General features: G+C 51.1%; 2 long non-coding RNA genes across 4 annotated transcripts; one reads left to right on the forward strand and one right to left on the reverse strand.

Moving 5' to 3' along the window:
- Window positions 1-647: 647 nt before the first annotated feature.
- On the forward strand, window positions 648-3912 carry LOC110341381. 2 transcript variants are annotated; one of them, XR_005876238.1, is made up of 4 exons: window positions 648-924; window positions 1741-2418; window positions 2932-3022; window positions 3238-3912. It is a non-coding gene; the product is annotated as an uncharacterized LOC110341381 (long non-coding RNA). The 2 variants fall into 2 exon arrangements; XR_002383305.2 differs by having other exon boundaries at window positions 2365-2418.
- Window positions 3913-9098: 5186 nt separating this feature from the next.
- On the reverse strand, window positions 9099-21989 carry LOC106021350. Of its 2 annotated transcripts, XR_005876239.1 has the most exons (3): window positions 20392-21982; window positions 19682-20168; window positions 9099-12833 (listed from the first exon to the last, which is right to left on the reverse strand). It is a non-coding gene; the product is annotated as an uncharacterized LOC106021350 (long non-coding RNA). The 2 variants fall into 2 exon arrangements; XR_005876240.1 differs by lacking the exon at window positions 19682-20168 and having other exon boundaries at window positions 20392-21989.
- Window positions 21990-22278: the final 289 nt, after the last annotated feature.

Consider the following 22278-nt stretch of genomic DNA (forward strand, 5'->3'; position numbering starts at 1 on the left):
CCTCACTCCTTGGCAGGCAGCCTGGCTAGGAGCCCGTGCAGCACACAGGGGACCATTGTGGGCTCCTTTAGGAAAACAAATGCTGGCTTGCTTGAAGGATATGGTGAACTGTGTGTGGAAAATCTGGGGTGAGCCAGACCGCAGTGCAAATCCTCCGCACACTAGCCCTGTGGCCCCGGGAAGATCTTTGGTAAAAATCTTAGTGGTTTAAGAACTACATGCCTAGAACCTCGGAAGTGCTCTGTCACCAGGGATGGCACGGTGCTGGTGGCAGTGTTTTGTCCTGAGAAAGACCCCTGCCATTCAGCTCAGCCCAGCACCCCATTCTGTCTCTTGGAGTGATACCACGGGCCCCTGGTGATGCAGAGTACCATTTTTTCCTCCTCGGATTCCTTGGCTGGGCAATGCTGCCTGCCTCCAGATACGGATGCAGGCAGAGGAGCCCGGCTTCTGTTATTGGCCTGCTTTACCAGGAAGCCGGCTTTGGTGGAGATAGACGGGGATGGAGGGTAGGGGAGTGAGGAGGGTGGGCGGGGTTGTGAGATGCATCTGAGCATCCTGTCCTCACCCTCTAGCTGCAGCTGCCCACAGGTTGGGTACTTCCCCTAACCTTGCTGATCTTGCTGATGACATGTGGCCATTGCTGGTCTGGTCCTTATGCCATCTTAACACTTAGCTATGTCCTTTACTACAGGTGCATTTCTTAGCCTGAGGCAGAGGGGACTGCAGCATCTGCTTTGTCAGATAGGCATCAGGAATATCCTAGGCTGCAGACCTGGCCCCTCAACCTGTGTCTGAGTTTGCCCACTCAGTTTTACCTGCCTCAGCGGCTGATCTGTCTGTCCGGGGTGTCTGCGGAAAGTGAAGTGCTTGATCTCTGCATCTGACACGTGACTGCCATCCCTCTCATGGAGAGCAGAGACTGTAAGCCATTGACCTCCTTATCTCTCCTTCTTGGGCCTGGGGTCTGTCATGCAGACAAGCAAACCCTTCCTTCTGTTGGGCTGTATTTCCAGCACCCAGTTAGGGCCTATGGAGTACACAATGGGCATAGTAGGTGCCTGCATCTCCCCGTTAAGCATTGTCAGTCAATGAGGGAGTTCAGAAGGCCACAGCAGAGCTAGCATTTAGACCTGGCAGCCCCAAATCAGAGCCCTTTACCCACTGTGACCCACCCCATCCAGGCCCACTTCGGGCCTTGGAGCTCCTGGTACAGGAGGCGGAGCAATACCTGGGACACCATTCAGCCTTCTGATCCGTTCATCCCCCCAACGCCTTCCACTCTTAGGCCGTCTACAACCCCACTCCCACCCCCTGGAGACTTCTCAGATTCACAGCCACTGCAACCGCCTCTCTTTCCTGAGAGCCGCTGTCGTAAACAAGGCAAGGCCCTGATCTGGCCTGCCTCTCCGCCCCCGGCCTTCCTCACCTAAGGGAGCCCTGGTTATAAATATGGGGGTCACGCCTTCTACTCAAATTCAGCACCTTTCATCTGGGGCGCTCCTGGCTGCTGGGTGGCTAATTAAGCTTCTCCCTGGGTAGAGTGGGTAAGAGCTGACGTCCCAGCCCGGGGAGCTGGCTAACACACAAGGGCTGGCCCTCCTGAGGAGAGAGAAAGGGGTGAAGCATCACCTGGGCCGCCTACCTCTCTGCGTTCTTTGTCACGGGACTTTGGCACACAGGTCCCCACTCTCTGGCTTGTAATGGAGGTCATTTATTGAGTGCTTGCCGTGTGTCTAGGTCTTGCTAAACGTCGTCCACCTATTAAGTGCTAACCACGTGCACTGAGCACCAGCACAGTTGTGAAACTGCACCCGTGGCTCCCAGGATGGGGCTTGACTCCTGGCTGGCCAGAGGCCAGCACTTCCACACATGACCTCATGAGAAGCCCTGCGTGCCTGGCACAGTGCCAGCAGCGGAGAAGTGATGGCTGCTATTACTAATCTTCGGAATCTTCCAACCAGGCAGAATGCTGTGCTTTCCCATTTCCCAGATGGGGCAACCGAGGCTCGGAGAGATTAAACCACTTGCTGGAGATAACACAGAATCAGGAGCTGACTTGAACTGGTTTGAATTAGAAAGGGAAACTTTTTTTTATGTGTTCTCCCTAGCTCAACTGGCCTGGAGTCCACGGACCCCCAAAGACCTTACTTTGCCAAACACTGGAGTGGTGGGGGCCCTGGAGAGGAACTCTCCTCTCTCCTCACTCCACGACAGGGTGCTGGGGGACTGAGCTGGACCATCTAACACACGTGTCCTAACGCCATTCCTCTGACGGGGAGCTGGACCATCTAACACACGTGTCCTAACGCCATTCCTCTGTGCAAGGTGGCAGGACTAATGGGAAACGCTTCTTTGTCACAGCCTGAACAACAGCGAGGCCCTGGCTGGTGCTTACCCATCCTCTTCTCCAAGTTGGTAAGAGTGCCCTGCAACAGCATTTCATGGTCGCCATGCGCCAACCTGGCCAGCCCTGGGCTCATTAGGAAGGTGGATAAACAGGGGGTGGAAGGGAGACTGCCCTCCAAAGTGCTTGGAGCAGCAGGACAAGGACGGGGCGGGCCCCTCCTCACATGTCATAATTGTGAGACGAGTGCCAAGTATACAACAGGTGCTTAACAATGTTCACTGAATGGGGGCTGGAGAGATGGCTCAGAGCACTGACTGCTCTTCCAGAGGTCCTGAGTTCAATTCCCAGCAACCACATGGTGGCTCACAACCATCTACAATTCAATTTGGTGCCCTCTTCTGGCATGTAGGCAGAACACTGTGTATGTAATAAATAAATCTTAATATTTATATATATATATAAATGTTCACTGAAGACATGGGCCCCAGACAAAGCATAGAACACACAGATGGGTAGTTGACACTCTGTCTTTTTACCGCTACCCGACAAAACTCAACACATCAAATGTGATTCTCCTTCAGGCTTCAAGCAAATCTGATTCCGTGAGAAGTTCACGGTCCAGGAGCACAGGGCTGGGGTTCCTAAAGGCAAGATATCATCCTGGGTGTGGCTGTGAGTATTCAGGGTCCCTTCTGAAGAGGGAGGTCCCTGGGGACCAGCTCTGGGCCCTTCTGTCTGTCTTCAGCCTTCACAGGGATGGTGATGCTCTTGTCCTATCATTCCCAATGCTTTGTTAGGTTCTCCCCACGGCCTTCCTAACCCCTCTTTCTAGACGCCGCTTAAGGGTTTCCTCAGAAAGTCCTTGGTGACAGTTTTCTCACCCCCAGCTTCAGTCACAGATGCTCCCTGGTGATTTGCAGTGAAGCCATGTCCCAACGAGCCCGAGATAAACTGGAAATGCCAGGTGGTATGAGGAATGGAAAGCGCACTGGCTACCTTAACTTACTGAACATCGCCACTTAGCAACTCAGCACACCGTAGACCACAGGCTGTTTTCCATCTGCGACTGTAGGAACTTCCTGTAAAAGAGTATCGTGTTTATTGCTAGCAGGGGAGGGGGGGGCAGAATTAAAAATTCATCTCTGGTTTCTGCCAAATGCAAATTACTTTTGTACCACCTTAAAGGTGAAATCATCATAAATTGGGGACTTTGTAGTTCCCTATTCATGTGTCATCTTTGAATACCTTAATATTTCCCTTCATAGGAATTTGGAAACTTTTTCAAACTGGGGCCGGTAGGTGGTTCAACTGGTAACAGTGATGGTAACACAAGCTTGATAACCTGAGTTTGGTCCCCAGAATCTACATGTTGGAAAGAAGGTACACAGTCTTGAACACTGTCCTGACTTGATGCAAGTGTTGTGTGTGTGTGTTTTAAAGTCACACATATCAAGGCTATATAAGTGTATTTTTTTATAAATGTATTAAAACTTTTTCAAGGAACTAGAGAGACGGCTCCTCAATTAAGAGCACTGGCCACTCTTCCAGAGGACCCGGGTTCAATTACCAACATCCACATGGTGGCTCACAACCATCTGCAACTCCAGTTCCAGGGGATTCAAAGTCCTCTTCTGGTCTCAGAGTGCATTGCACACATATGGTGCACAGAAATACATACAGACAAACACCCATACACACAAAATAAAACAGAATTTCAGGTTTCCAAGCGCAGTCTTAGATTTATGAGTGTTCACACAAGCATATCCTCTCTTCTAAGTGCCATATGGGTGGGAACTTTGTCAGAGTCACAGTTTATCCTCTGTGCTCTGTCTGCAGGGCATACTGCACACATAATAGATTCCCGGCCTGGGTAAGTGCGCAGAGCTGGCGGTTCCAGGACCAAGTGGCCTGCAGCAGCCATATTCTCTCTGGAACTCCGTAGACTACAAACTCTGAGTTGGGGCCAGGCCAGCAGCTGATTTTGGATGAGCCGCCTGGGAAAGTGTGTTGCACACTCAAGTTGGAGAACCATCTACAAGGCACTTCCCCAGCTGTTTGAGCCCAGTTCCCCGGGTGGGCAAAGGCAAGTTTTGAGGGTCCCACGCATGCTGTTCGGCATACTGTCCACTGGAGGGCAGTGTTGCCACGCCCATCGCACCGCCTCCGCTCGCTGCGCTGCAGGAAAGGCCCGGGGAGGCCTGCTGGGGAAGAGCGGCGCGGCGGCCACCGTTGTCACCAGCCGCCGCCCGGGGCCGCAGACGCTCCGGGATGTCGAAGGGCCCGCAGCGGCCCGGAAGCTCCGGGCAGGCCGCCCTGCCGCGCCTGGGTCTAGAAGGTTCGCGAGGCTCCGGGACCAGGGGAGGAGGCTCCGCCGGGCTGGGTGCCATCGAGGGCGGCGGAACCTTGACCGCGGCCCGGGAGGCAAAGGGCAAGCCTCCGCGTGACGCCTGGGCGAGCAAAACAAGCCGGCCATCTTGGCGCCCTTAACCCGCTCCTGGCCGCTCTGGGCGCGGCCAGGGGTCGGGCCACCGAGCCCCGCGGCAGGTCCGGGCTTTGGAAAGCGAAGTGTCATGGGCCTGCGGAGGAATTTCTAAGAATGGGCAGAGAACCCGAGGCCCTGGCACGTTCCTCGGGGTGTTGGGAAATGCTGACAGTCAGCCATTAGCAGGCCGGGCCAGCGCTTCGGTCATTGATTGGACGTGGCCCAGTCGCCTCCTCGTTCTTTTTGCCCTATATTCACAGAGCTTAAAGTCATAGGTGGTTGAAGTAGGTCAGAGTGATCATCAGGCTGTCGTATGGCAGCCCAGGGTTAGGGTCCGAGACAAGGTGGTATAACGGTGGATGCCCTCGGGTCACACCAACCCAGGGCCAAGGACCGGCTGCCCCGTGCTGTACGCGGCCAGCTCATTACTGGCTTCTCAGTCATTCTGATGCTGTCTGAGGAGCAGAGGACCCCACTGCTCCCCCACGGCCTTCAATCGGTTGTAGTTTTCATGTTCTAGAATAGTCTTTGTCAGTTCTTCAAGGTCTGTCTTAAGTATCAGACCCACCAGAAGCCTACCTTAATTACCCGCTTTGTTTCAAATGACTGCCTCTCAGTGGCTAGCCCACCTACAGACCATCACGAGGGCCTCCTCGGTCTGTGGCTGCACCCTCCCCTTCTGAGGGTCACACCCAGCATGGAATTGGTCTTCCTTACTGGGAAAGGGTACCTGCAGGAGAATTGCCACGCGATTGAGTGGGCTCTAATCTGGATTTGGGCATAGTGTTTGGGCAAGGTTCTCATAGGTTTTGAACCTTGAGCAAAGGAAGATGTAACGGTGTTTTCTTAAGCCCCGGGATGGAATGCTTTTGTGTGTTTGACTGCTGAAAGTTATTTTGGGTGGAAATGTCAGGGTGGCGTAGGAACCAAAACCATAGGTCTGAAGCAGGCTGAGAAGGTTAACCTTCCCAGAATCCCTTTCCGCTCCTCTGTATGGTCTGGGCTGTGGGGCCCAGGGCCTGCTGAAGATTAAGCCAATGATTTTCAATCTGTGGGTCACGACCCCTTCTGTCTTAGGGGTCACCTGAGACCATAGGGAAACACAGATACTTACATTAAGATTCATAACAGCAGCAAGATTACAGTTATGAATCACAATGAAAATAATTTTACGGAGGGGGGTCACCACAAGATGAGGAACTGTATTAAAAGGACTGCAGCATTAGGAAGGTTGAGAATCCCTGGGGCTAGGTGCTTGGCTGGACTCGAGGTATAGGCTGAGGTGACAGGAGCAGGGAAGGATGGCTTGTGGCCGCTTGGAGAAGGCTGATGCCATAGGAAGGAGCCTCCCGTCTTCCTTGGAAAAGATGAGGTCCGGACTCCTCCCATGAAGGACCCCAGGGAACCCCGTCCCTGCCTCTGCCACAGGTGATTTGCTGAATGCTCACTAAGGGGAAAACAGAAGTAGTTTTGTTTATTTATTTAAGGGAAAAAATAAATGAGCTGTGACAGAACAATTTGAAACCGGGCCCCTCTGAGACCTGGGCTTTCACTTCCTTGATGGGACGCAAAACCGAATGAATCCCCCTCCAAATAAAAGTGAAGTTAATAACCAGACAGCTCAAGCCCGGGCCACATCCTGTCAACTCCCTCCTTCCCTCTCAGGGCTCACTGTTTATAGTTGCTGAGCCCTCCCTCCTTCCCAGCCCAGAGCAGCTTAACTCTTTCCTCCCTGCCTGGGGAACCCCCAGCCTGCAAGCATCACACCTCTGGCCTTGGTATGGCCTCAGTAAAGGGTGGCTGTCTGTCCCTAGGTATGTCATTGTGGGAATGTCCCCCACAGGCACCTGCCTTTCTGCTTCTGGCCATGTGCTTAATTAGCCTCGCTCAGACTGTCCCACAGAGAACCCACAATGTCCCCTTTCCACTCTAGCCCAATGGAAAAAGCAGGCGAGCCCACCACCATTGCAGACTCAAGCAGCCTTTTTAGCCTGGTGGCTTCTGGAAGCTGTATTCTGACGGATATAGGCACAGGTCTCTGGGGTTCTGAGCCTGAGTTGGAAGCAGTACTCTGCTTCCTTCAGCTGTTTTCAGTGTGTTTATTTCTTCCAGAAGGCCATGCAGTTGGCATCAGTGCGTCCCCATTGGGTTGGGGGCTTGGGCTGAGCCAGTTGAGTATTTTCTATCATCCAAGCAAAGGTCAGGCTTAATTTACAGAAATGAGCAGCCTTAGTGCCTTGGGTAGTGTTAAGCTAATAGGTGGGGTTTGAAGTCTCGATTTCTGGCTCCCAAGCCTGCACCCTGAGCCCTTGCTCTCAAGGTCTCTCGGAGATTGCTTTCCCTGGAGCCAGGAGTTTAGGAACTTGGGATAATTTCAGGAATGCATTACATAGGTCTCAAAGCCCAGAGGCTTTCTGAGTCCATTCTAGCTGTGTTGTAAGTTCTCCAGATTTCTCCCCACCCTAGGGAAGGCAGCAGGGAGAGAGGGTGGGCGGGTGGGAGCCCTTCCGTCTCCCCTTCTCTAGGTTCTGGGACAGTGGTTGTAACTCAAGATGTGATACAAACCAGCTTCGCACCCTTCATCCCTTCATGTGGCTGGCATCAGGCCTCAGAGCGGGGCTCAGACATGGCGGCTTCATCTGCAGCTCTTTGCTCCAGCCCTTATCTTTTCCCTGGCAGGCCCCTTGCCTCAAGTCACAAGCAGAAACTTGCTTTTCAGGATCCCGTTGGCCGTGTGACCTGAGGCAAAAACTTTAAAAATGATCGTGGAGGCCTCTTGCAGCCTCTGTATGCAGCCATGGTTACCGACCATGGAAACGTGTCTCTGGCCAGGTCACTGGGCCCTTTGGGGGATCCCTCCTGTTCTCGAAGGTGTGTTGTACTGCCCTTTGCTGTGTGGAGGCCTTCATGGCTTGCTTGCCAGCCAGGGCAGCCCTTTGAGTACACCGCAAATCCAGTCTTTAGGGATGACTTCATCTGTATGGCTCTACTTTGTGGGGGCTGGGGTTTCAGAGCAGGAAGTGTCCTATTCACCCACCTCCAGCTCGTTCAGCCAGAGGGAAAGATCCCATCCTTCTGGGTGACATGTTCTAAACCAGAGGCTTCTCTGGGGAGGACAGTAGTCATGACTTCTCCAATGCTTGGCAGGATGCTAGACCCAAAGAGGTTCAGAGTAGTGTGCCTTTACATTTATTTTTGATGTTTAAGAAAATCTTTGATGGGGCTGGAGAAATGGCCCTGAGGTTAAGAGCACTGGCTGCTCTTCCAGAGGTCCTGAGTTCAATTCCCAGCAACCACATGGTGGCTCACAACCATCTATAATGAGATCTGGTGCCCTCTTCTGCCCTTCAGGCATACATGCAGGCAGAACACTGTATACATAAAAAAAAAAGTGGTGTTTGTCTTTAATCCCAGCACTTAGAAGGCAGAGACAAGGGCAGCCTGGTCTACAAAGTGAGTTCCAGGACAGCCAGGGCTACACAGAGAAATCCTGTCTCAAAAAACAAAAACCAAACAAAAAAATCTTTGATATCTATGCATCATGGCTCACACCTATAATCCCAACACAGAAGCAGGAAGCTCACTGTGTGTCTGTGGCTACTCTGAGCTACAAAATGAGATACAGGCTCTGTCTGAAAAGTAAAAACAAGTGCTTGCTCTGGCAGCAAATGTACTGAGACAAAACCAAGTAGGAGAAAAAGAAAGGGGGAACATCTGTAACTTAGAGTGTCCTAGACGGGGTCTTCTGCTAATAGCTTCAGAGGCTAAGGCTGCCATCTGCAGAAGACAATTTGACAGCCACACCACTGACAATGCTTATTAGTGACAGGGACCACAATATACTAAGCCATTTTACCCTAGGAGGTGGATCCGGTATGTGTGATTCTCCCCATTTTCCTGAAAGAAAAGGGTTAATAGTTTGCCTTTTACTACAGGGGTTAAAAAAAAATCACTGTGTCTTAGAATGCATTAAACCAAAAATTGAAAAACAATTTTACAGAACCTAAAAGCAATGTAACAGTTAATTGTGCTCCACATCCTGCAATGGCCCAGAGATGGTGAGAGGAGGGGCCCATCCATCCATGGTCCTCACATGAGAATGGGGGCGGGGCTAGAACTTTCCTGACCCTGGGTAGGGCTGTCCTGTCCCTTCTCTCCTTGACATCTTTATGGCCTCATCTTTAGTCTAAGATAGTGTGCACATGGGAAGTAGTGTGCTGTAAGATCCAATGAGAAATCATTGAGTTAAAAATCATTCCAGCTTTATGAACTTAATACATTTTATTTGGGACAATTTTAAACACACACAGGAGACAGATATATTAAACAAACAAACAAACACACGGGCCCATTATCCGGCATCAGCCACGCTTGTTCACCTACAACCCAGCCACCTCTCCATGTGCTGTTTTTTGGGGGTTTTGTTTTGAAATATGGGGAAGCCCCACACATGCTAAGCACCTGCTGTTCCACTACATCCCTAGCCCCACTCTTGATGTTGAAAGAAATCTTGTATATTAGATCCTAGTCTACATAAAAAAAATCTGCTGTAAAAAGAATGTCAGTATGGGTCACTTGCCGCCCAGCCTGCTGACCTGAGTTTGATCTTTAGGACCCACAGTGGAAGGACAGAACCTCCATGAGTGCTACAGCATGTACACACCCCTCCCCTAAAAATAAGTGCAACAATTAATAGTAAAGATAACGTAAGTACAAGGACCTCTTACTCATGCCACTCACAGAAGGACCAGGTTCTGCATCCATGCAGAAATGCCTGGTTAGTGGGTCTCTAGAGTAATGCCACTCTGAGCCCACTCCAGCTGCAGTTCCCTAATAGCCCTTGAGAGTGGGTGGTGCTACTTCAGCATTGTTGGGTTTCATGCAAACATAAACACACACAAAAGTGGGGTGCAGCCGTGCTGAGTTAATGAGAGGAGACTATCCCCCGACCTTGTCAGACACCCTGGCTTTGGGCAGGTGTCCCTGGCTTTCCCATCTAGCGCTGCACCTACCAGCTGCCCGGGCCTTCTCTGGGGACCCGACTGTCTCTCTTGCTTGGGATACTTGGTTTTGCTCCAGTGGCTCCATGGAGTCCTCCTTGGTGGGGCTTCCAGCCTCCTCCTTGGCCTTGTCAGTTCCTTATTGCTTAAAGCACAACAAAAGTTGACTGGCTTGCTTGGAGGCTGCTGGTGTCGCACTCATCAACTTCGTGTCAAGGGCTTTGCTCATTTGTCCTTACAGCAGCCCCAGGAGATCGGTGTCATGGTTACTGTCATTCTCAGGGAGGAGACTAGGGGAGGGCAGGTAGGTCCCTTGCCTGCCCAGGAAGTTGCAGTACCAGGATTTGAACACAGCCTGTAATATGATGATTCCCAATGTTTAGAGTCATTTAAGAAACTATTGGGCAACTTGACTTTTGACCAGGTCTGTTGCCTTTTGAGGCCCAATCTCAAAGAAGCTGAAATCTGTGGTTGCTGTGTATTTTCCTTGTTGTGTTCACAACTTGAGAACAGAGAGTAAGGTTTATGTATACTGCTTGGGAGATTAACACATTTAGGTCATCTGGTCTCCGATTTCCTGGTTTGTCTATTTTTGTGATTAAGTAATAGCTTGAGTCAGGGATCCCAAGACTGTGACAGGTTTGGAGGTTAGCAGGGATAAGAAGACATTGAGTTAAGTCTGTAAGGCCATAGCCTAGACATTATTCCTTCCGTACTTTTTGTCATATCTTCCAGCTTGAGGTAGATGAAAGCGTGACATTTGGCATGTACAGAATCAGGGTCCAGTACTTCAGAACTCTAGGACGACTAGCCTGGGCCCTGCCTTCTTTATTTATCCGAGGAGTTCAGCCCATATGCCTGGCTCAGCAATGCTGGGGCTGAAACAAAGCCCTTCGTGCTCACCATGTCTGTCCTGCTTCTGGTTTCTCACAGCTCTGGTGTCCTAAGGAGGTAGGAGGGTGGCCAGGTGTGTGTCACTAAGGAAACTGGAGAAGAGGCAGTGGCAGAGCAACAGAAGAGGGACAACAGGGAGTGATGGAGCCCCAGCCACCAGAGGGAGCACGTCAGTGACTCCTGAATCCCTCTGGGGTCCCCAGACATAGGCATTGAAAGTAAACTTCCACAACTGTTTGTCAACCCTTGCAAGGAGAAAGGTAGGGATCTATTTATGGAATGTCGAGAAATCAATTTAAATCCTCTGTTCTGTTGTTTCCAATTGCCGGGATCCCCCTGACTTTGCAAAGAGATGAGAAGGTATGCCAGCCCTCCATACCTTCAGTAGGTTAGGTTAGCCTGTGCTAACTCCCAGACAGGAGCCTTATACTCCCAAGTCTAGCACGGGGCTCGGCTCAGATGCATCATGGAACCTTCCACAGGGTGCCATGATGGAAGCTGCCAAAGTCCCACATTGAACGCACTGATTTTTGGCCTTGCTGTAGGAAGACAAGCCCTCACTTCACAAATGGCCAGGGGTAGGAGTGACTTGGGAGAACTGCAGGAAAAACAAAGAGAAGAAGTTGGCTTTCCTAGGACTGTCCCTGCTCAGTGTTCAGAAGAGTCTGAAGTCCCTCCTAAGAGCAGTAAGACCCCCAAGAACATTCCTGAGAGCATTTGGTTAAGGATCAGAATTCCCTGCTTCTTTCCTAGACCCCACCCCATTCACTTTTATATTCTTGTTTTCACAATATTGATAACTGCTCTTTTTTTTTTTTCAATCATTCTCAGGTCCCTTCCCCACCTGCCTTGGCCTATTTCCCGGCTTTTCTCTGACGTCCTTATCTATCTGGGTTCTTGAATGATTTATTTTCCTGTTTCTTGAATTTATCCCTCCCATTTCTTAGCTTCTGTTTTCTTCCCCCCATCTCATCCTTTCTCCTGCAGATTTCCTGGGGCTGTACAACATTTATTGCTGCTCATCTGTCTGAGTAGAGCTGGCATGGAGGACTGCAACCAGCAGGCAGGGGCCATGGTGCCAGAGGCCTTGGGTGCCTGAAGATGTTCCCCTTAGCCCTGATGCCCTGGAAGAGGAGCCCTCAATCAGGCTAATGCTAGCTGCCAGGCCCTGGTCAGGGGTGGGGACAGATGGCATTTCCTGCTCAGTGTGTGGGCCTAGGCTCCTTTACTTGGGTGGATGGTGAGAGTTGACAGGGTTCAGAGAAGAGGCGGGAGCTTAGGGTGGTACTCTTTTGGGGAGATACTGTCTGCAGAGTTCGTGTTGGAGGGAAGGGAGAACTTGAAGCAGAGGGGTCTGTCTCTTGGGGGGCTCTGGTACCCTCTGACACCCCCTCCTACTGTATGCTAGTTCTGTTCTTGCCTCTAGGTCGATCTGCTGAGAAGACAGGCAGCTTTCCACTGGACCCCAGGGACCCACTGCTGGCCAGCGGGCATTGTGACGCTCAAGGCTACTGGCCACTGGGGGGCAATTCAGACCCTTCTATGGGAGGCTCTGAGGGTCAGCCTGGGCACTGATGGAGGCAGGTGGCACTTCTTGATGGGTGTGGTAGCAGAGAAATCCTAGAAGTTGCAACCGCACCCCTCTTGTCTGGAGTGACAGGGGAGTGGCCTGAGCCCTGCTCCCCAGCTGTCCAAGGCAAATTGACTGGAGTCCATCTGGCTGTCCCTACCAGTTCAGGCTCACTTCCCATCCTGGAACACCAACGCTGTTGGGCCCTGGCTACATCCTCAGCAAGCCCAGCAGAAGGCACGGCTGCATCAGGGTTTAGCCAGGCACACCTGGGGCTTGGCTGTGTCAGGGCTGGGGTGCCCAGGAGCAGCAGTGAGTACTACGGGACCTCCTTGTCTTCCTAGGTTCTGCGACGGTGGCCTGACGAGTGTCATTTAGGGCCTCCTGGCCACCTCACTCATGCCTGTTCTCTTGCCAGAATCTCCATTATTAATGTAGTCATCCATTTACAGTGTCCTCTGTCACTCTAGAAGAGCAGTTCTCAACCGGTGAGTCACAACCACTTGGGAAGTCGAATGACCTTTTCACAGGGGTCACCTAAGACAATCAGAAAACACAGATATTTATGATTCATAACAGTAGCAAATATTACATTATGAAGTAGCAACAAAAATAATGTGGTTGGGGTCACAAGAACATGAGGAACTGTATTAAAGGGTTGCAACATTTGGAAGGTTGAGAGCCACTCTTCTAGAATATATTGCTTATAAAAAGGCTTGAGAGGTATATCTGCTTGCATTTCATATCTTTGTATTTTTTCTAGGCTTCAGCCCTGGAGTACAACTCTTGGGGTTCCCAACTCCTTTAAGGCTCTGAAGTCATAAGCCACAAGGGGCTCTCTCCAGGTCCTTACCCCTAGACTCTGTCAGCTTGTTTGCTATCTGCCTCAAGGCAGACCCCTCCTCTGTATCAGTATCCATGTCAAATACACAGAGGATAGACTCAACAGTGGGAATGACTGGGACACACGTGCTGAGCTTTCTAAGACTAGGACAGGAGAACTGGAGGCCGGGAAGCAGCCTCTAATGTAGGATCATAGGCAGGGATTAGGATCAGCAGTCCTTGGCCCTCCCCGCTTGAGCCCAAGTGCAAGCTCTGTCCATCTATCCATGCCTCCACCTCCTACCACCTCCTCCGTGTAGCCTCTTCCCACGCACCATGTTGTATAAATATTTACACCCCCAGGAATCTTCCTCCAGCTGCTTCCCTGGTCCCTGCCAGTGCTCCTTCTCTCACTTAGCAGCTGCAGCAGATCTGGTTGCCTTTGGTCAGACAAGGGCAGACCCTGGTGTGGGGGCCCATGGTCCCCTTCCCCTGGGGGGAGAGTGCAGTTGGCAGAAGCAACATTGAAGAGGTCACAGGGCTGTGACTGTGGCCCAGCCACTCTCCCTGTTGGCTGGCTTCTCCTGCCACCCCTGCCCCCACCCGCAGCTGTCCATGGGCAATTTGCCAGGAGCTGTGGCCCCCTGGTCTGTTTCTTGAAGAAGTGACTCTCGGGGTTGGGATCTGTGGTATCCCCAGCCTTCTAGACAGGAATAGTCCCAACAGGCTGGTACTAGGGTAGAATAGCAGCTCGGCTGACTTTTGAACACTTCACACTCACTAGTGTATGGGGTGGTCTCCATCTGCCCTGAAGACCACCCCGAGATCAGAACAAGAACCTGCGGGCAAATCTCCATACTGGGCAGCTCTTACACTTTTCTCCAGGTCATCCTACCTCTCACTGGTAGGATAGGAGGAGGCCCCCCTACCCCGTTTTCCTTGCTGCCCTGGGGAGCAGGAGTTGGTCAGGGAATCCCACAGGCAGGCCTGGTTGGTACTCATTGCTTCACATTCTCTTCCTCAGGCCTTGGGGGCAGGCCGTTCAGAGAAGTTGGGCCTGGCGGAGCCAGGGATGCTGCGCACACAGCCACCACCTTCCCTTTCTGTTTGTAGAAGTGGCTGGCATAGCCTGACGAAACCACCCTGCCCATCTGAGGCCCAAGGTTCAGAGCAGTGGGGTTTTCACCCAAAAGCTCTTCATTTTCAGAGCCGAGAGCTTTGTTTGACTTCTGTTTGGGAGTGGGATGTTTTCGAATTAGAAGTCATTCTTTTACCACAGTCACCTAGTCTCACAGACGAATGCTTTGGCACTGTGAAAGGCTTGCTAGAAAGCCTGGCCTGTAAATGCTCTGCAGCTTCAAATAGTCGCCTGTGGACCGGTGCCTCGGCGGATTCTTGGGGGTGTTTATTGTCTGATTATTTTCTGAGATGTCTGAGTGTCCCCTACTGTTGGTCAGGTAGGGAGGTAAGCTAGCTAACATGACAGACGACAACCAAATCTTCACTTTTTCCTAGGAGTTCTTAATAAGGGCCTACTATGTTCTGGGCATTATGCCAGCACTAGGGAGACTGAGTTGAGAGTAGAGAAAGCCTGCTTTCATGACACCTACATCTTACTGGGAGGGGAGATGTTAAAACGTTGAGTGACTAAAGACAACTAGCAAGGGACCGTACTTAATGCAGAAAAGTAGCAGTTTTCTTCCTAGGACTAGGAACAAGGTGAGAGCATCCTTACCACATATGTTTAACATCAACAATGCACTGGAAAGGAGTATGTTTTCTCTAACATTAAAAACGAAATCCCAACCAAAATCTCCCAAGGAATCTACCAAAAGCTCCTCATATAACTGAAGTGATTTTTTTGGTTTGTTTTGTTTTTCGAGACAGGGTTTCTCTGTATTGTTTTGGAGGCTGTCCTGGAACTCGCTCTGTAGACCAGGCTGGCCTCGAACTCCCAGAGATCCGCCTGCCTCTGTCTCCCAAGTGCTGGGACTAAAGGCGTGCGCCACCAACGCCCAGCTTACTGAAGTGATTTTTATAAACTCATAGAAAACACAAATCAACTCTATTTCTATGAATTGGCAATAAATGACTAGAAACAGATTTAATTGCAAGAGTAAAAAATGAGAACTATCAAGGTACAAAGCTAACAAAAACAAAAAACCACATTTATATATACTAAAAAACACTACTAAATTATCATGTGGCACAGACTTATGGTTCTAGAACTCAGAAAGTGTTAGAGGAGCATTGTTTTAAATTCCAGGAAAGGAAACCCCAACCAACCAAACATAAAAACACTGATTAAATAAATCCAGTTTGTGTGGGGTTAGCTCAGTGGTAACATGTGCCTGGCTTGCTGGGTTCAATCCCCAGCAAGCTCCCATTCCCCCCCCCCCAATAAATACATATACCATATTCAGGGTTAGAAAATCTTAGAAGTTACTTTTTTGGTTAGTGTGTGTTATTCTAGGGGTTGAGCCCAAGACCCTGTGTATTGAAATATGGTGGTTTTAAGAGAAATATCCCCATAGGCTCACATATGAATACTTGGTCTCAGTGCTGTTTTGGGAGGTTACAGAACTCTTATTTAGGATCACTGCCTTGCTAGAGAAGGTATGCACTGGGGTGAGCTTTAAGGGTCTGTAGCCTTGGCCCGTCCCCACTGTCCGTTCACAGTCATGTGTGAGGAACTGTGACCAGCCAGCTTCATGCTTCAGCTGTGTGCTGCCGTGACGCCCCCACCACGGACTTGCCCTCTGTAGCCATAAGCCAAGCGAAACACTCTTTCCTAAGTTGCCTTTGGTCGTGGCATCTTGCCAAAGCAACAGAAAAGTCAGTCAGCGCACATCCCTTCCACTGAGCCACACCCCATCCCCCAGTTACTGAGCCACACCCCCATCCCCAGTTACTGAGCCACACCCCCATCCCCCATTACTGAGCCACACCCCCATCCCCCATTACTGAGCCACACCCCCATCCCCCATTACTGAACCACACCCCCATCCCCCATTACTGAACCACACCCCCATCCCCATTACTGAACCACACCCCCATCCCCCATTACTGAACCACATCCCCATCCCCCATTACTGAGCCACACCCCCATCCCCCATTACTGAGCCACACCCCCCATCACTGAACCACACCCCCATCCCCCAGTTACTAAGCCACACCCCCATCCCCAGTTACTAAGCCACACCCCCATCCCCAGTTACTAAGCCACACCCCCATCCCCCAGTTACTGAGCCACACCCCCGTCCCCCATTACTGAACCACACCCCTATCCCCCAGTTACTGAACCACACCCCCATCCCCCAGTTACTGAGCCACACTCCCATTTTCCCAGTGGAACATTTTTCATAGATAAGACAAAATGATTCTGAAATCTATATAAGAAGGCAAAGGAATACAGATTAAATAATGTAAAAAATAAAACGTTGGGAGGAATATTAGCCTTTGAACTTAAGGTTTACTATAGGCTACTATAATTGAAAGTGGTTAGTATTGATGGTATACGGATTCATACAAGTACAGCATCTGAGGTTTTGAAAGACAAGACAATTACATGGAGAAACTGAACTCTTTAACAGTACTGGGATAGGGCAAGCACAGACAAAACAAAACAAGAAACTTCAACATAAGTTTCATGTCTTTTTTAAAAGATTTATTTTATGCGTATGGTGGTTTTGCCTGCATAAATGTCCATGTACCAAGTGTGTGAAATGCCTGCAGAGGCCAGAAGAGGGCACTAGAAAGCACGTGGAGGTCAGAGGACAAGCTGTAGTCTGTTCTCTGCTTCCACCCCATGGGTTCTTGGGCATGAACTCAAGGCATTAGACTTGATGGCAAGCACCTTTACTTGCTGAGTCATCTGGCCCACCCAAACACTGAGGGTCTCAGAAGGCATCTCCTACAGACAAGGGGGTAACTACTATAGTAATGTGGAAACAAAGGACGGTAGTTCTCAGGCATCTAGAAACAAATAGTGAGGGCTGAGGGTGTGGCTCAGTGTGGAGTTTGTATGAATCCCTGGGTTTCATTCCAGCACAGGACACAAAGGCAGAAGAAAGAGAAAACAGTAAGATAGTGCAATGAAGCCCCATTCACTACTGATAATTTAAATGCAAGGAAGTAAACTCTCCAGTCGAAAGACAGATCAGCAAAATGGATAAGAAAACCCATGACTCAACTACATGTCACTTAAAAAGAACTCACTTCGGGCATTGGTGGCGCACACCTTTAATCCCAGCACTTGGGAGGCAGAGGCAGGCAGTTCTCTGTAAGTTCAAGGCCAGCCTGCTGGTTGGTCTACAGAGTGAGCTGGGAATAACCCAAGGTCCCATTGGTTCACGGTAGTCACACTAGTATATACTCATGCACCAAGATGCTAATTGTCAACAGCAGGGAATGAGCTAGCAATATATGCAACATGGAAAAATTATTATGGTGTGAAATATGTATTGTTTGGCTTTACTTATAGGACATTCTAGAAAAGACAGTATCATTGTGATTGAGAGCAGTGTATCAGTGGTTGCTAGGCATTAGGGACGAGCAAGGTATGACCACAAAGGGTACCAGGTAGTCTTTTGAAGGGTGATAAAACTGTTGTAGCTCTGATTGTGATAGCCATTACATGAATCTACTCTTCATATTCACAGATACATACATCAAACAAAAATCAACTTTACTGTCTGTTAAAAAGTGAAACAAGAGAATGGAGAGATGACTCAGCTGTTAAGTGCATTTGTCTGCTCTTCCAGAGTACCTGAGTTCAATTCCCACCAACCACATGGTGGCTACAACCATCTGTAATGGGATCTGATTCCTTCTGGTGTGTGTGAAGACAGAACACTCATATACATAAAATACAGAACACTCATATACATAAAATACAGGAATAAACACTCATATACAAAAAATACAGGAATAAATCTTTAAAAACATAAAACAAAGCTAGGACTGTGAATTATTATATTGAAACCTCACAAGGAAACCAATATTCTGTGAACACATACAAGAGAGAAGACATATTCTTTGTCTTGGTGAGGTAGGTGTGCAGCCAAGAATGTTTTTCATGGGAAGTGATGTTTGAGCCAAGTTCTAAACAGTGATTAGGAATTCAGGCATAATTCTGGCATCCGGTTTGGAGTTCAAGGTCATCCTCAGCTATAAACTGAGCTTGAGGCTAATCTTCGCTACATGAACCGGTCTTAAAAATGAAAAAAGAATTTAACCAGGTTTGGTGGTCGGCAGTAGAAGGTCTGTGAGTTAGAGGCAGCTTGATCTAAACAGTAAGTTCCAGAACAGTCAGAACTACATGGAGAAATCCTGTCTAAAAAACCAAAAAGTTCTTCAGGCAGTGATTTCAGACAGGATTTGCATGTGCAAAGGCCCAGGGGTAGAAGGAAGCTGACTTATTTTCCTTTAAGTAGGAGAATGCCCTGGGGGTGGGGGGAGTAACAGTAAAAGCCAGTCTGATTTCACTATTTTGGTCAGTTGTTCTTCTCAGGCCAGGGCTAGGGTGTACAACCAAGGGAGCCACCAGTTATGTTTCCAGCTTCTCTTCAGGGAGCTGAACAACCCAAGAAGGGAGGTCTTAAATACCCCACATAGGAAACAGCAAGGCAGTCTTTCTGCCCCAACCAGGGCTGGACTCTCAGGAGTCCTGGCAAGAGGTGTCTTCACCTTTATTTCCACCTCTCTTTAAGGACGCAGTCCCCAGGCAATGCAGCATTTACAGTAGGATCAGTCTCCTCCGGGGCTCTTCCGGGGGACAAGACAGCTGAGTACTGTTCACTAATGGAGACCTCTATTCTAGGACTCCCCCCGCGTCTAGTGTTTGCAGAAATACTTGTGGCAATAATCAGAATATTCGGAAAAGTTACATAACAGGTTCCCGTGCCACAGTCTAACCCGTTTTAGCCCCCGCGCCTCCCCCCCTCCCCGCCCCCGTTCACCTAAGTACGCAAGTGCCTAGACAATATTATTCCAGGATCTTGTGTCAATAATAATAAAAAACAAATCGCAGCTAGAAAAGGCAAAATCAAGATTTCGATCCCGAACGTCCATGTCTTGGACGCACTGGGGGAAATGCAGATTCCTGGGCTCACCCTAAAGGATCTGAATCACTGTGCCGGGCAGGAGCCACAAACCTGACAGGTAACCCAGGTGGCTTCCCTCGGCCAGATCTCCCTTTACCCTTTAACCCAGGGACTTCGAGGCTTCCCCCAGGTCTCAGGTAGCAAAGGGCTGGGAAGGAGTCAGATTTCAATCCCAAGACTTTGGGAGATTTCAAAAATGACCCGAAGCCTGGGAGGAAATGCAGCCCCTCTAGGCGCTGAGCGGCGGCGTCTAGCGCCGTTGACCGGTTCCGCCGTCTGGGGGTCCGCAAGCCGGCGCTGCAGCGGCCCCCTCAGCAGGGACCACGGCTTCGCCCCAGGCTAGGCGGACGCACACAGCTCGCGCACTTCCCTGCCTCGGAGGACTTTCACTCCCCACCCCACCCCGGCTCCGAACCTCGCGGCCCGGCCCCGCCCCGCCCCCACCCCAAGCCAACATACCTGCGCGGCCCGGGCGCGCGAACCGGAAGTCGGCGGCAGAGCGGCGCCCCCCCCCCCCCCCCGGCGGAAGCGGCGGCGCAGGTGGAGGCGGCGGCAGCAGGGCCGCCGCGCAGGACGGAGGCCTGGGCTCACGGCCCTGGAGCCTCGCCGCTCGGCTGGGGCTGCCCGGTACCTGCCGCCCACCTGCGGGTGTCGCCGGCCTCCGCGCAGGCCGTGCGTCCCCGGCGCAGGGTCAGGGAAGGGTTAAGGAGCGCTCCCTCCCGCTCCCCCTCCCCCCCTCTGGAAAGTCCCCTAAATGACGTTGCAACCCGACAATTAGAAAAAAGAGTTTAATTATAGAGACGGGCTCTGGGAGCAGGAACAAACCCGGGCGGTCGGCGGGGCGGGTAAACAACCCGGGAGCGCGGAGCCCGCGCCCCGAGGAACGGGGGGAGGGGAGGCCCAGGGGAGCAGGGAAGGCGCAGGAAATTCGAGGAATCGCCTTTTTCTTTGAGAGAGAGAGAAAAAAAAATAACAAAACTATTCAGGCAGCTCGGGGTACCCCAAGCCCGGTCCACCGCCTCAGAAGGACGGTGCTACCCCAGGAGGTCGCCCCACCCCAGCCCCGTCCCCCCAGCTGAGCTTCGCAAACACTCGGGAGTTTGGACCGGCCCGGGCGGGTGGTGCGGAATGAAAAGCCGAAATAGCTTCACATCAGGGCTCAGACTAACCTTGTGGTTTTAACGCACCCCGTTCTGTCCCGAAATCTGGAACTCATTACCTCATCACCAAGAAACTGCACGAAATCCGCACACACACACCAACCCCCTTGGAGCTGGGGAGGGGAACGAGCAAACATCCCTTTAAAAAGAGACCTACACATCCGAATGATTTAAATTAAGGTGGATGGAAGTTATTTCCCTTCCCGGCGCTTGCCAGATTTCAAGAAAAGATGAAAAATGGGAGCGGGGGAGGGAAGTAACCGGCGGCTGGACGGCAGCAAGCAGAAAAAGCCAGGAGCGGCAGCGGGTTAAAAATGGGGGCCGTCAACTTAAGTTGGAGACGAGTCAAGCAGAGACCCCCGCAGGGAATTACGTTAGCTTCGTGGGCTGCAGCAAAAGTCGGGTGTTTCGCAAAGTTGAAAAAAACACCCAAAACTGGTTTCTAAAAACAGTTGTGATTTGGAAGGTTTCCCTGGGTTTGCCCAGAGGTTGGCGATAAATAAATGCAGTTTTTAAAAAAAGTGTGTGTGTGTGTGTGTGTGTGTGTGTGTGTGTGTGTGTGTGTGTGTGTGTAAGGGGTGGTGCGGCTCGAACGCTCTGCTCTGCCTGCTCCGTCCTTTCCAGAGAAACGTCCTCGTAATGGGGTGACCTAATTACATCGCAATGGAACTCGCTCGTAGCCTCTCGGCGCACCGGGTTTCATAAGAGAGCCGGCGGCCTCGAGTGCTGGGAAGAAACGTGCGAGGAACCCGGCGGCGCGGCCCGCGATTTCCGCCCGGGTCCCCACTCCAGCACGCGAGCGAGTGCGGGCGGGAGGCAGCCAAACCTAGTAGTAAATAAACACATAGCTCGCGGTTTTTAAGGGCGGAATAATCATTGAAGGCCCTGGGTTCCGTGGGTCCCATTGCTTGGCACCCGCAAACAGGGCAGAGTGACAAGCCATATGTTCCGTTCGCGTGGGGGCGGGAGAGCAGCAAGAAGTTACGAGTGTCGCTTCCCCCACCTCTACCTTCCTTCTTACCAAGGAACTTTTTTTTTCTTGTTTTTAACATTCGGGGACGTGTGGAGGAGGTAGCCCAGATTCAAAGCGCGCGTGGAAAGTGACTGGTTGCTCTTTTATTTTTGTGAGCCGGAGGAAGAGGCGCCCATGAAAGTCTGGGTTTTTCTGTAGTAAGTTTAAACGAGGTCTGCCCGGGCAGCGGTCTTTTGAGCAGTGCCCCTTACCCTATCGGGAGAGTGCGGCTGCCGGCCCAGCACGCGTGAACACGCGCGCTGCGCGCTAAGTCTTGCTGCGCTCGCCCCCGCCAGGCCAGGCTCTCTCCGAGGAAAAAAAAGTTTTCCTGGTCGCCCCTACTCCTCCGTACACGGGTGGGAAACAAACATAAGACTCTTGATTCGAGCATTTTGGGGTGTTCTGAATTCCTAAACTCCTCGCCCAGCTCGTTTTGCGGTGGGCAACCGGGTGTGGACAGGGAAGTCAGGGAAAGGTAAGTCGTGCGGACACTTGGAGAAGTTTCAAGGGACACCAGCTCAAGATGGAAACCGCAGCCCTGGCCGGCTCAAGACCAGCTTCAGTTCCAGCTAGCAAAAAAAAAAAAAAAAAGGAGAGAAAGTCGAGCCCGCCTTCCTGCCCGACCAAAACACACACCACACACACACACACACACACACATATGCGCGCACACACCCCACCCCCACCCCCGTCACACACAAAACAACACAACAACCAGAACTCTGAAGAGGGTGGAATGAGTGATGTCACAGAGCGGGGCAGCGAGGCTGACAAAGGGTGGGCGCCCCTCCCCCTCCGCCCCGCCCGGCCCCAGGGAGGGGCGCCCCCAGCGCCCGGGAGCGGAGCCCGCAGACTCGAAACTTTTCCTCTTTAAGAAAAAAAAG

This window comes from Mesocricetus auratus, unplaced genomic scaffold (genome assembly GCF_017639785.1).
Source record: "Mesocricetus auratus isolate SY011 unplaced genomic scaffold, BCM_Maur_2.0 Super-Scaffold_15014, whole genome shotgun sequence".
In the NCBI taxonomy this organism is placed as follows: domain Eukaryota; kingdom Metazoa; phylum Chordata; class Mammalia; order Rodentia; family Cricetidae; genus Mesocricetus; species Mesocricetus auratus.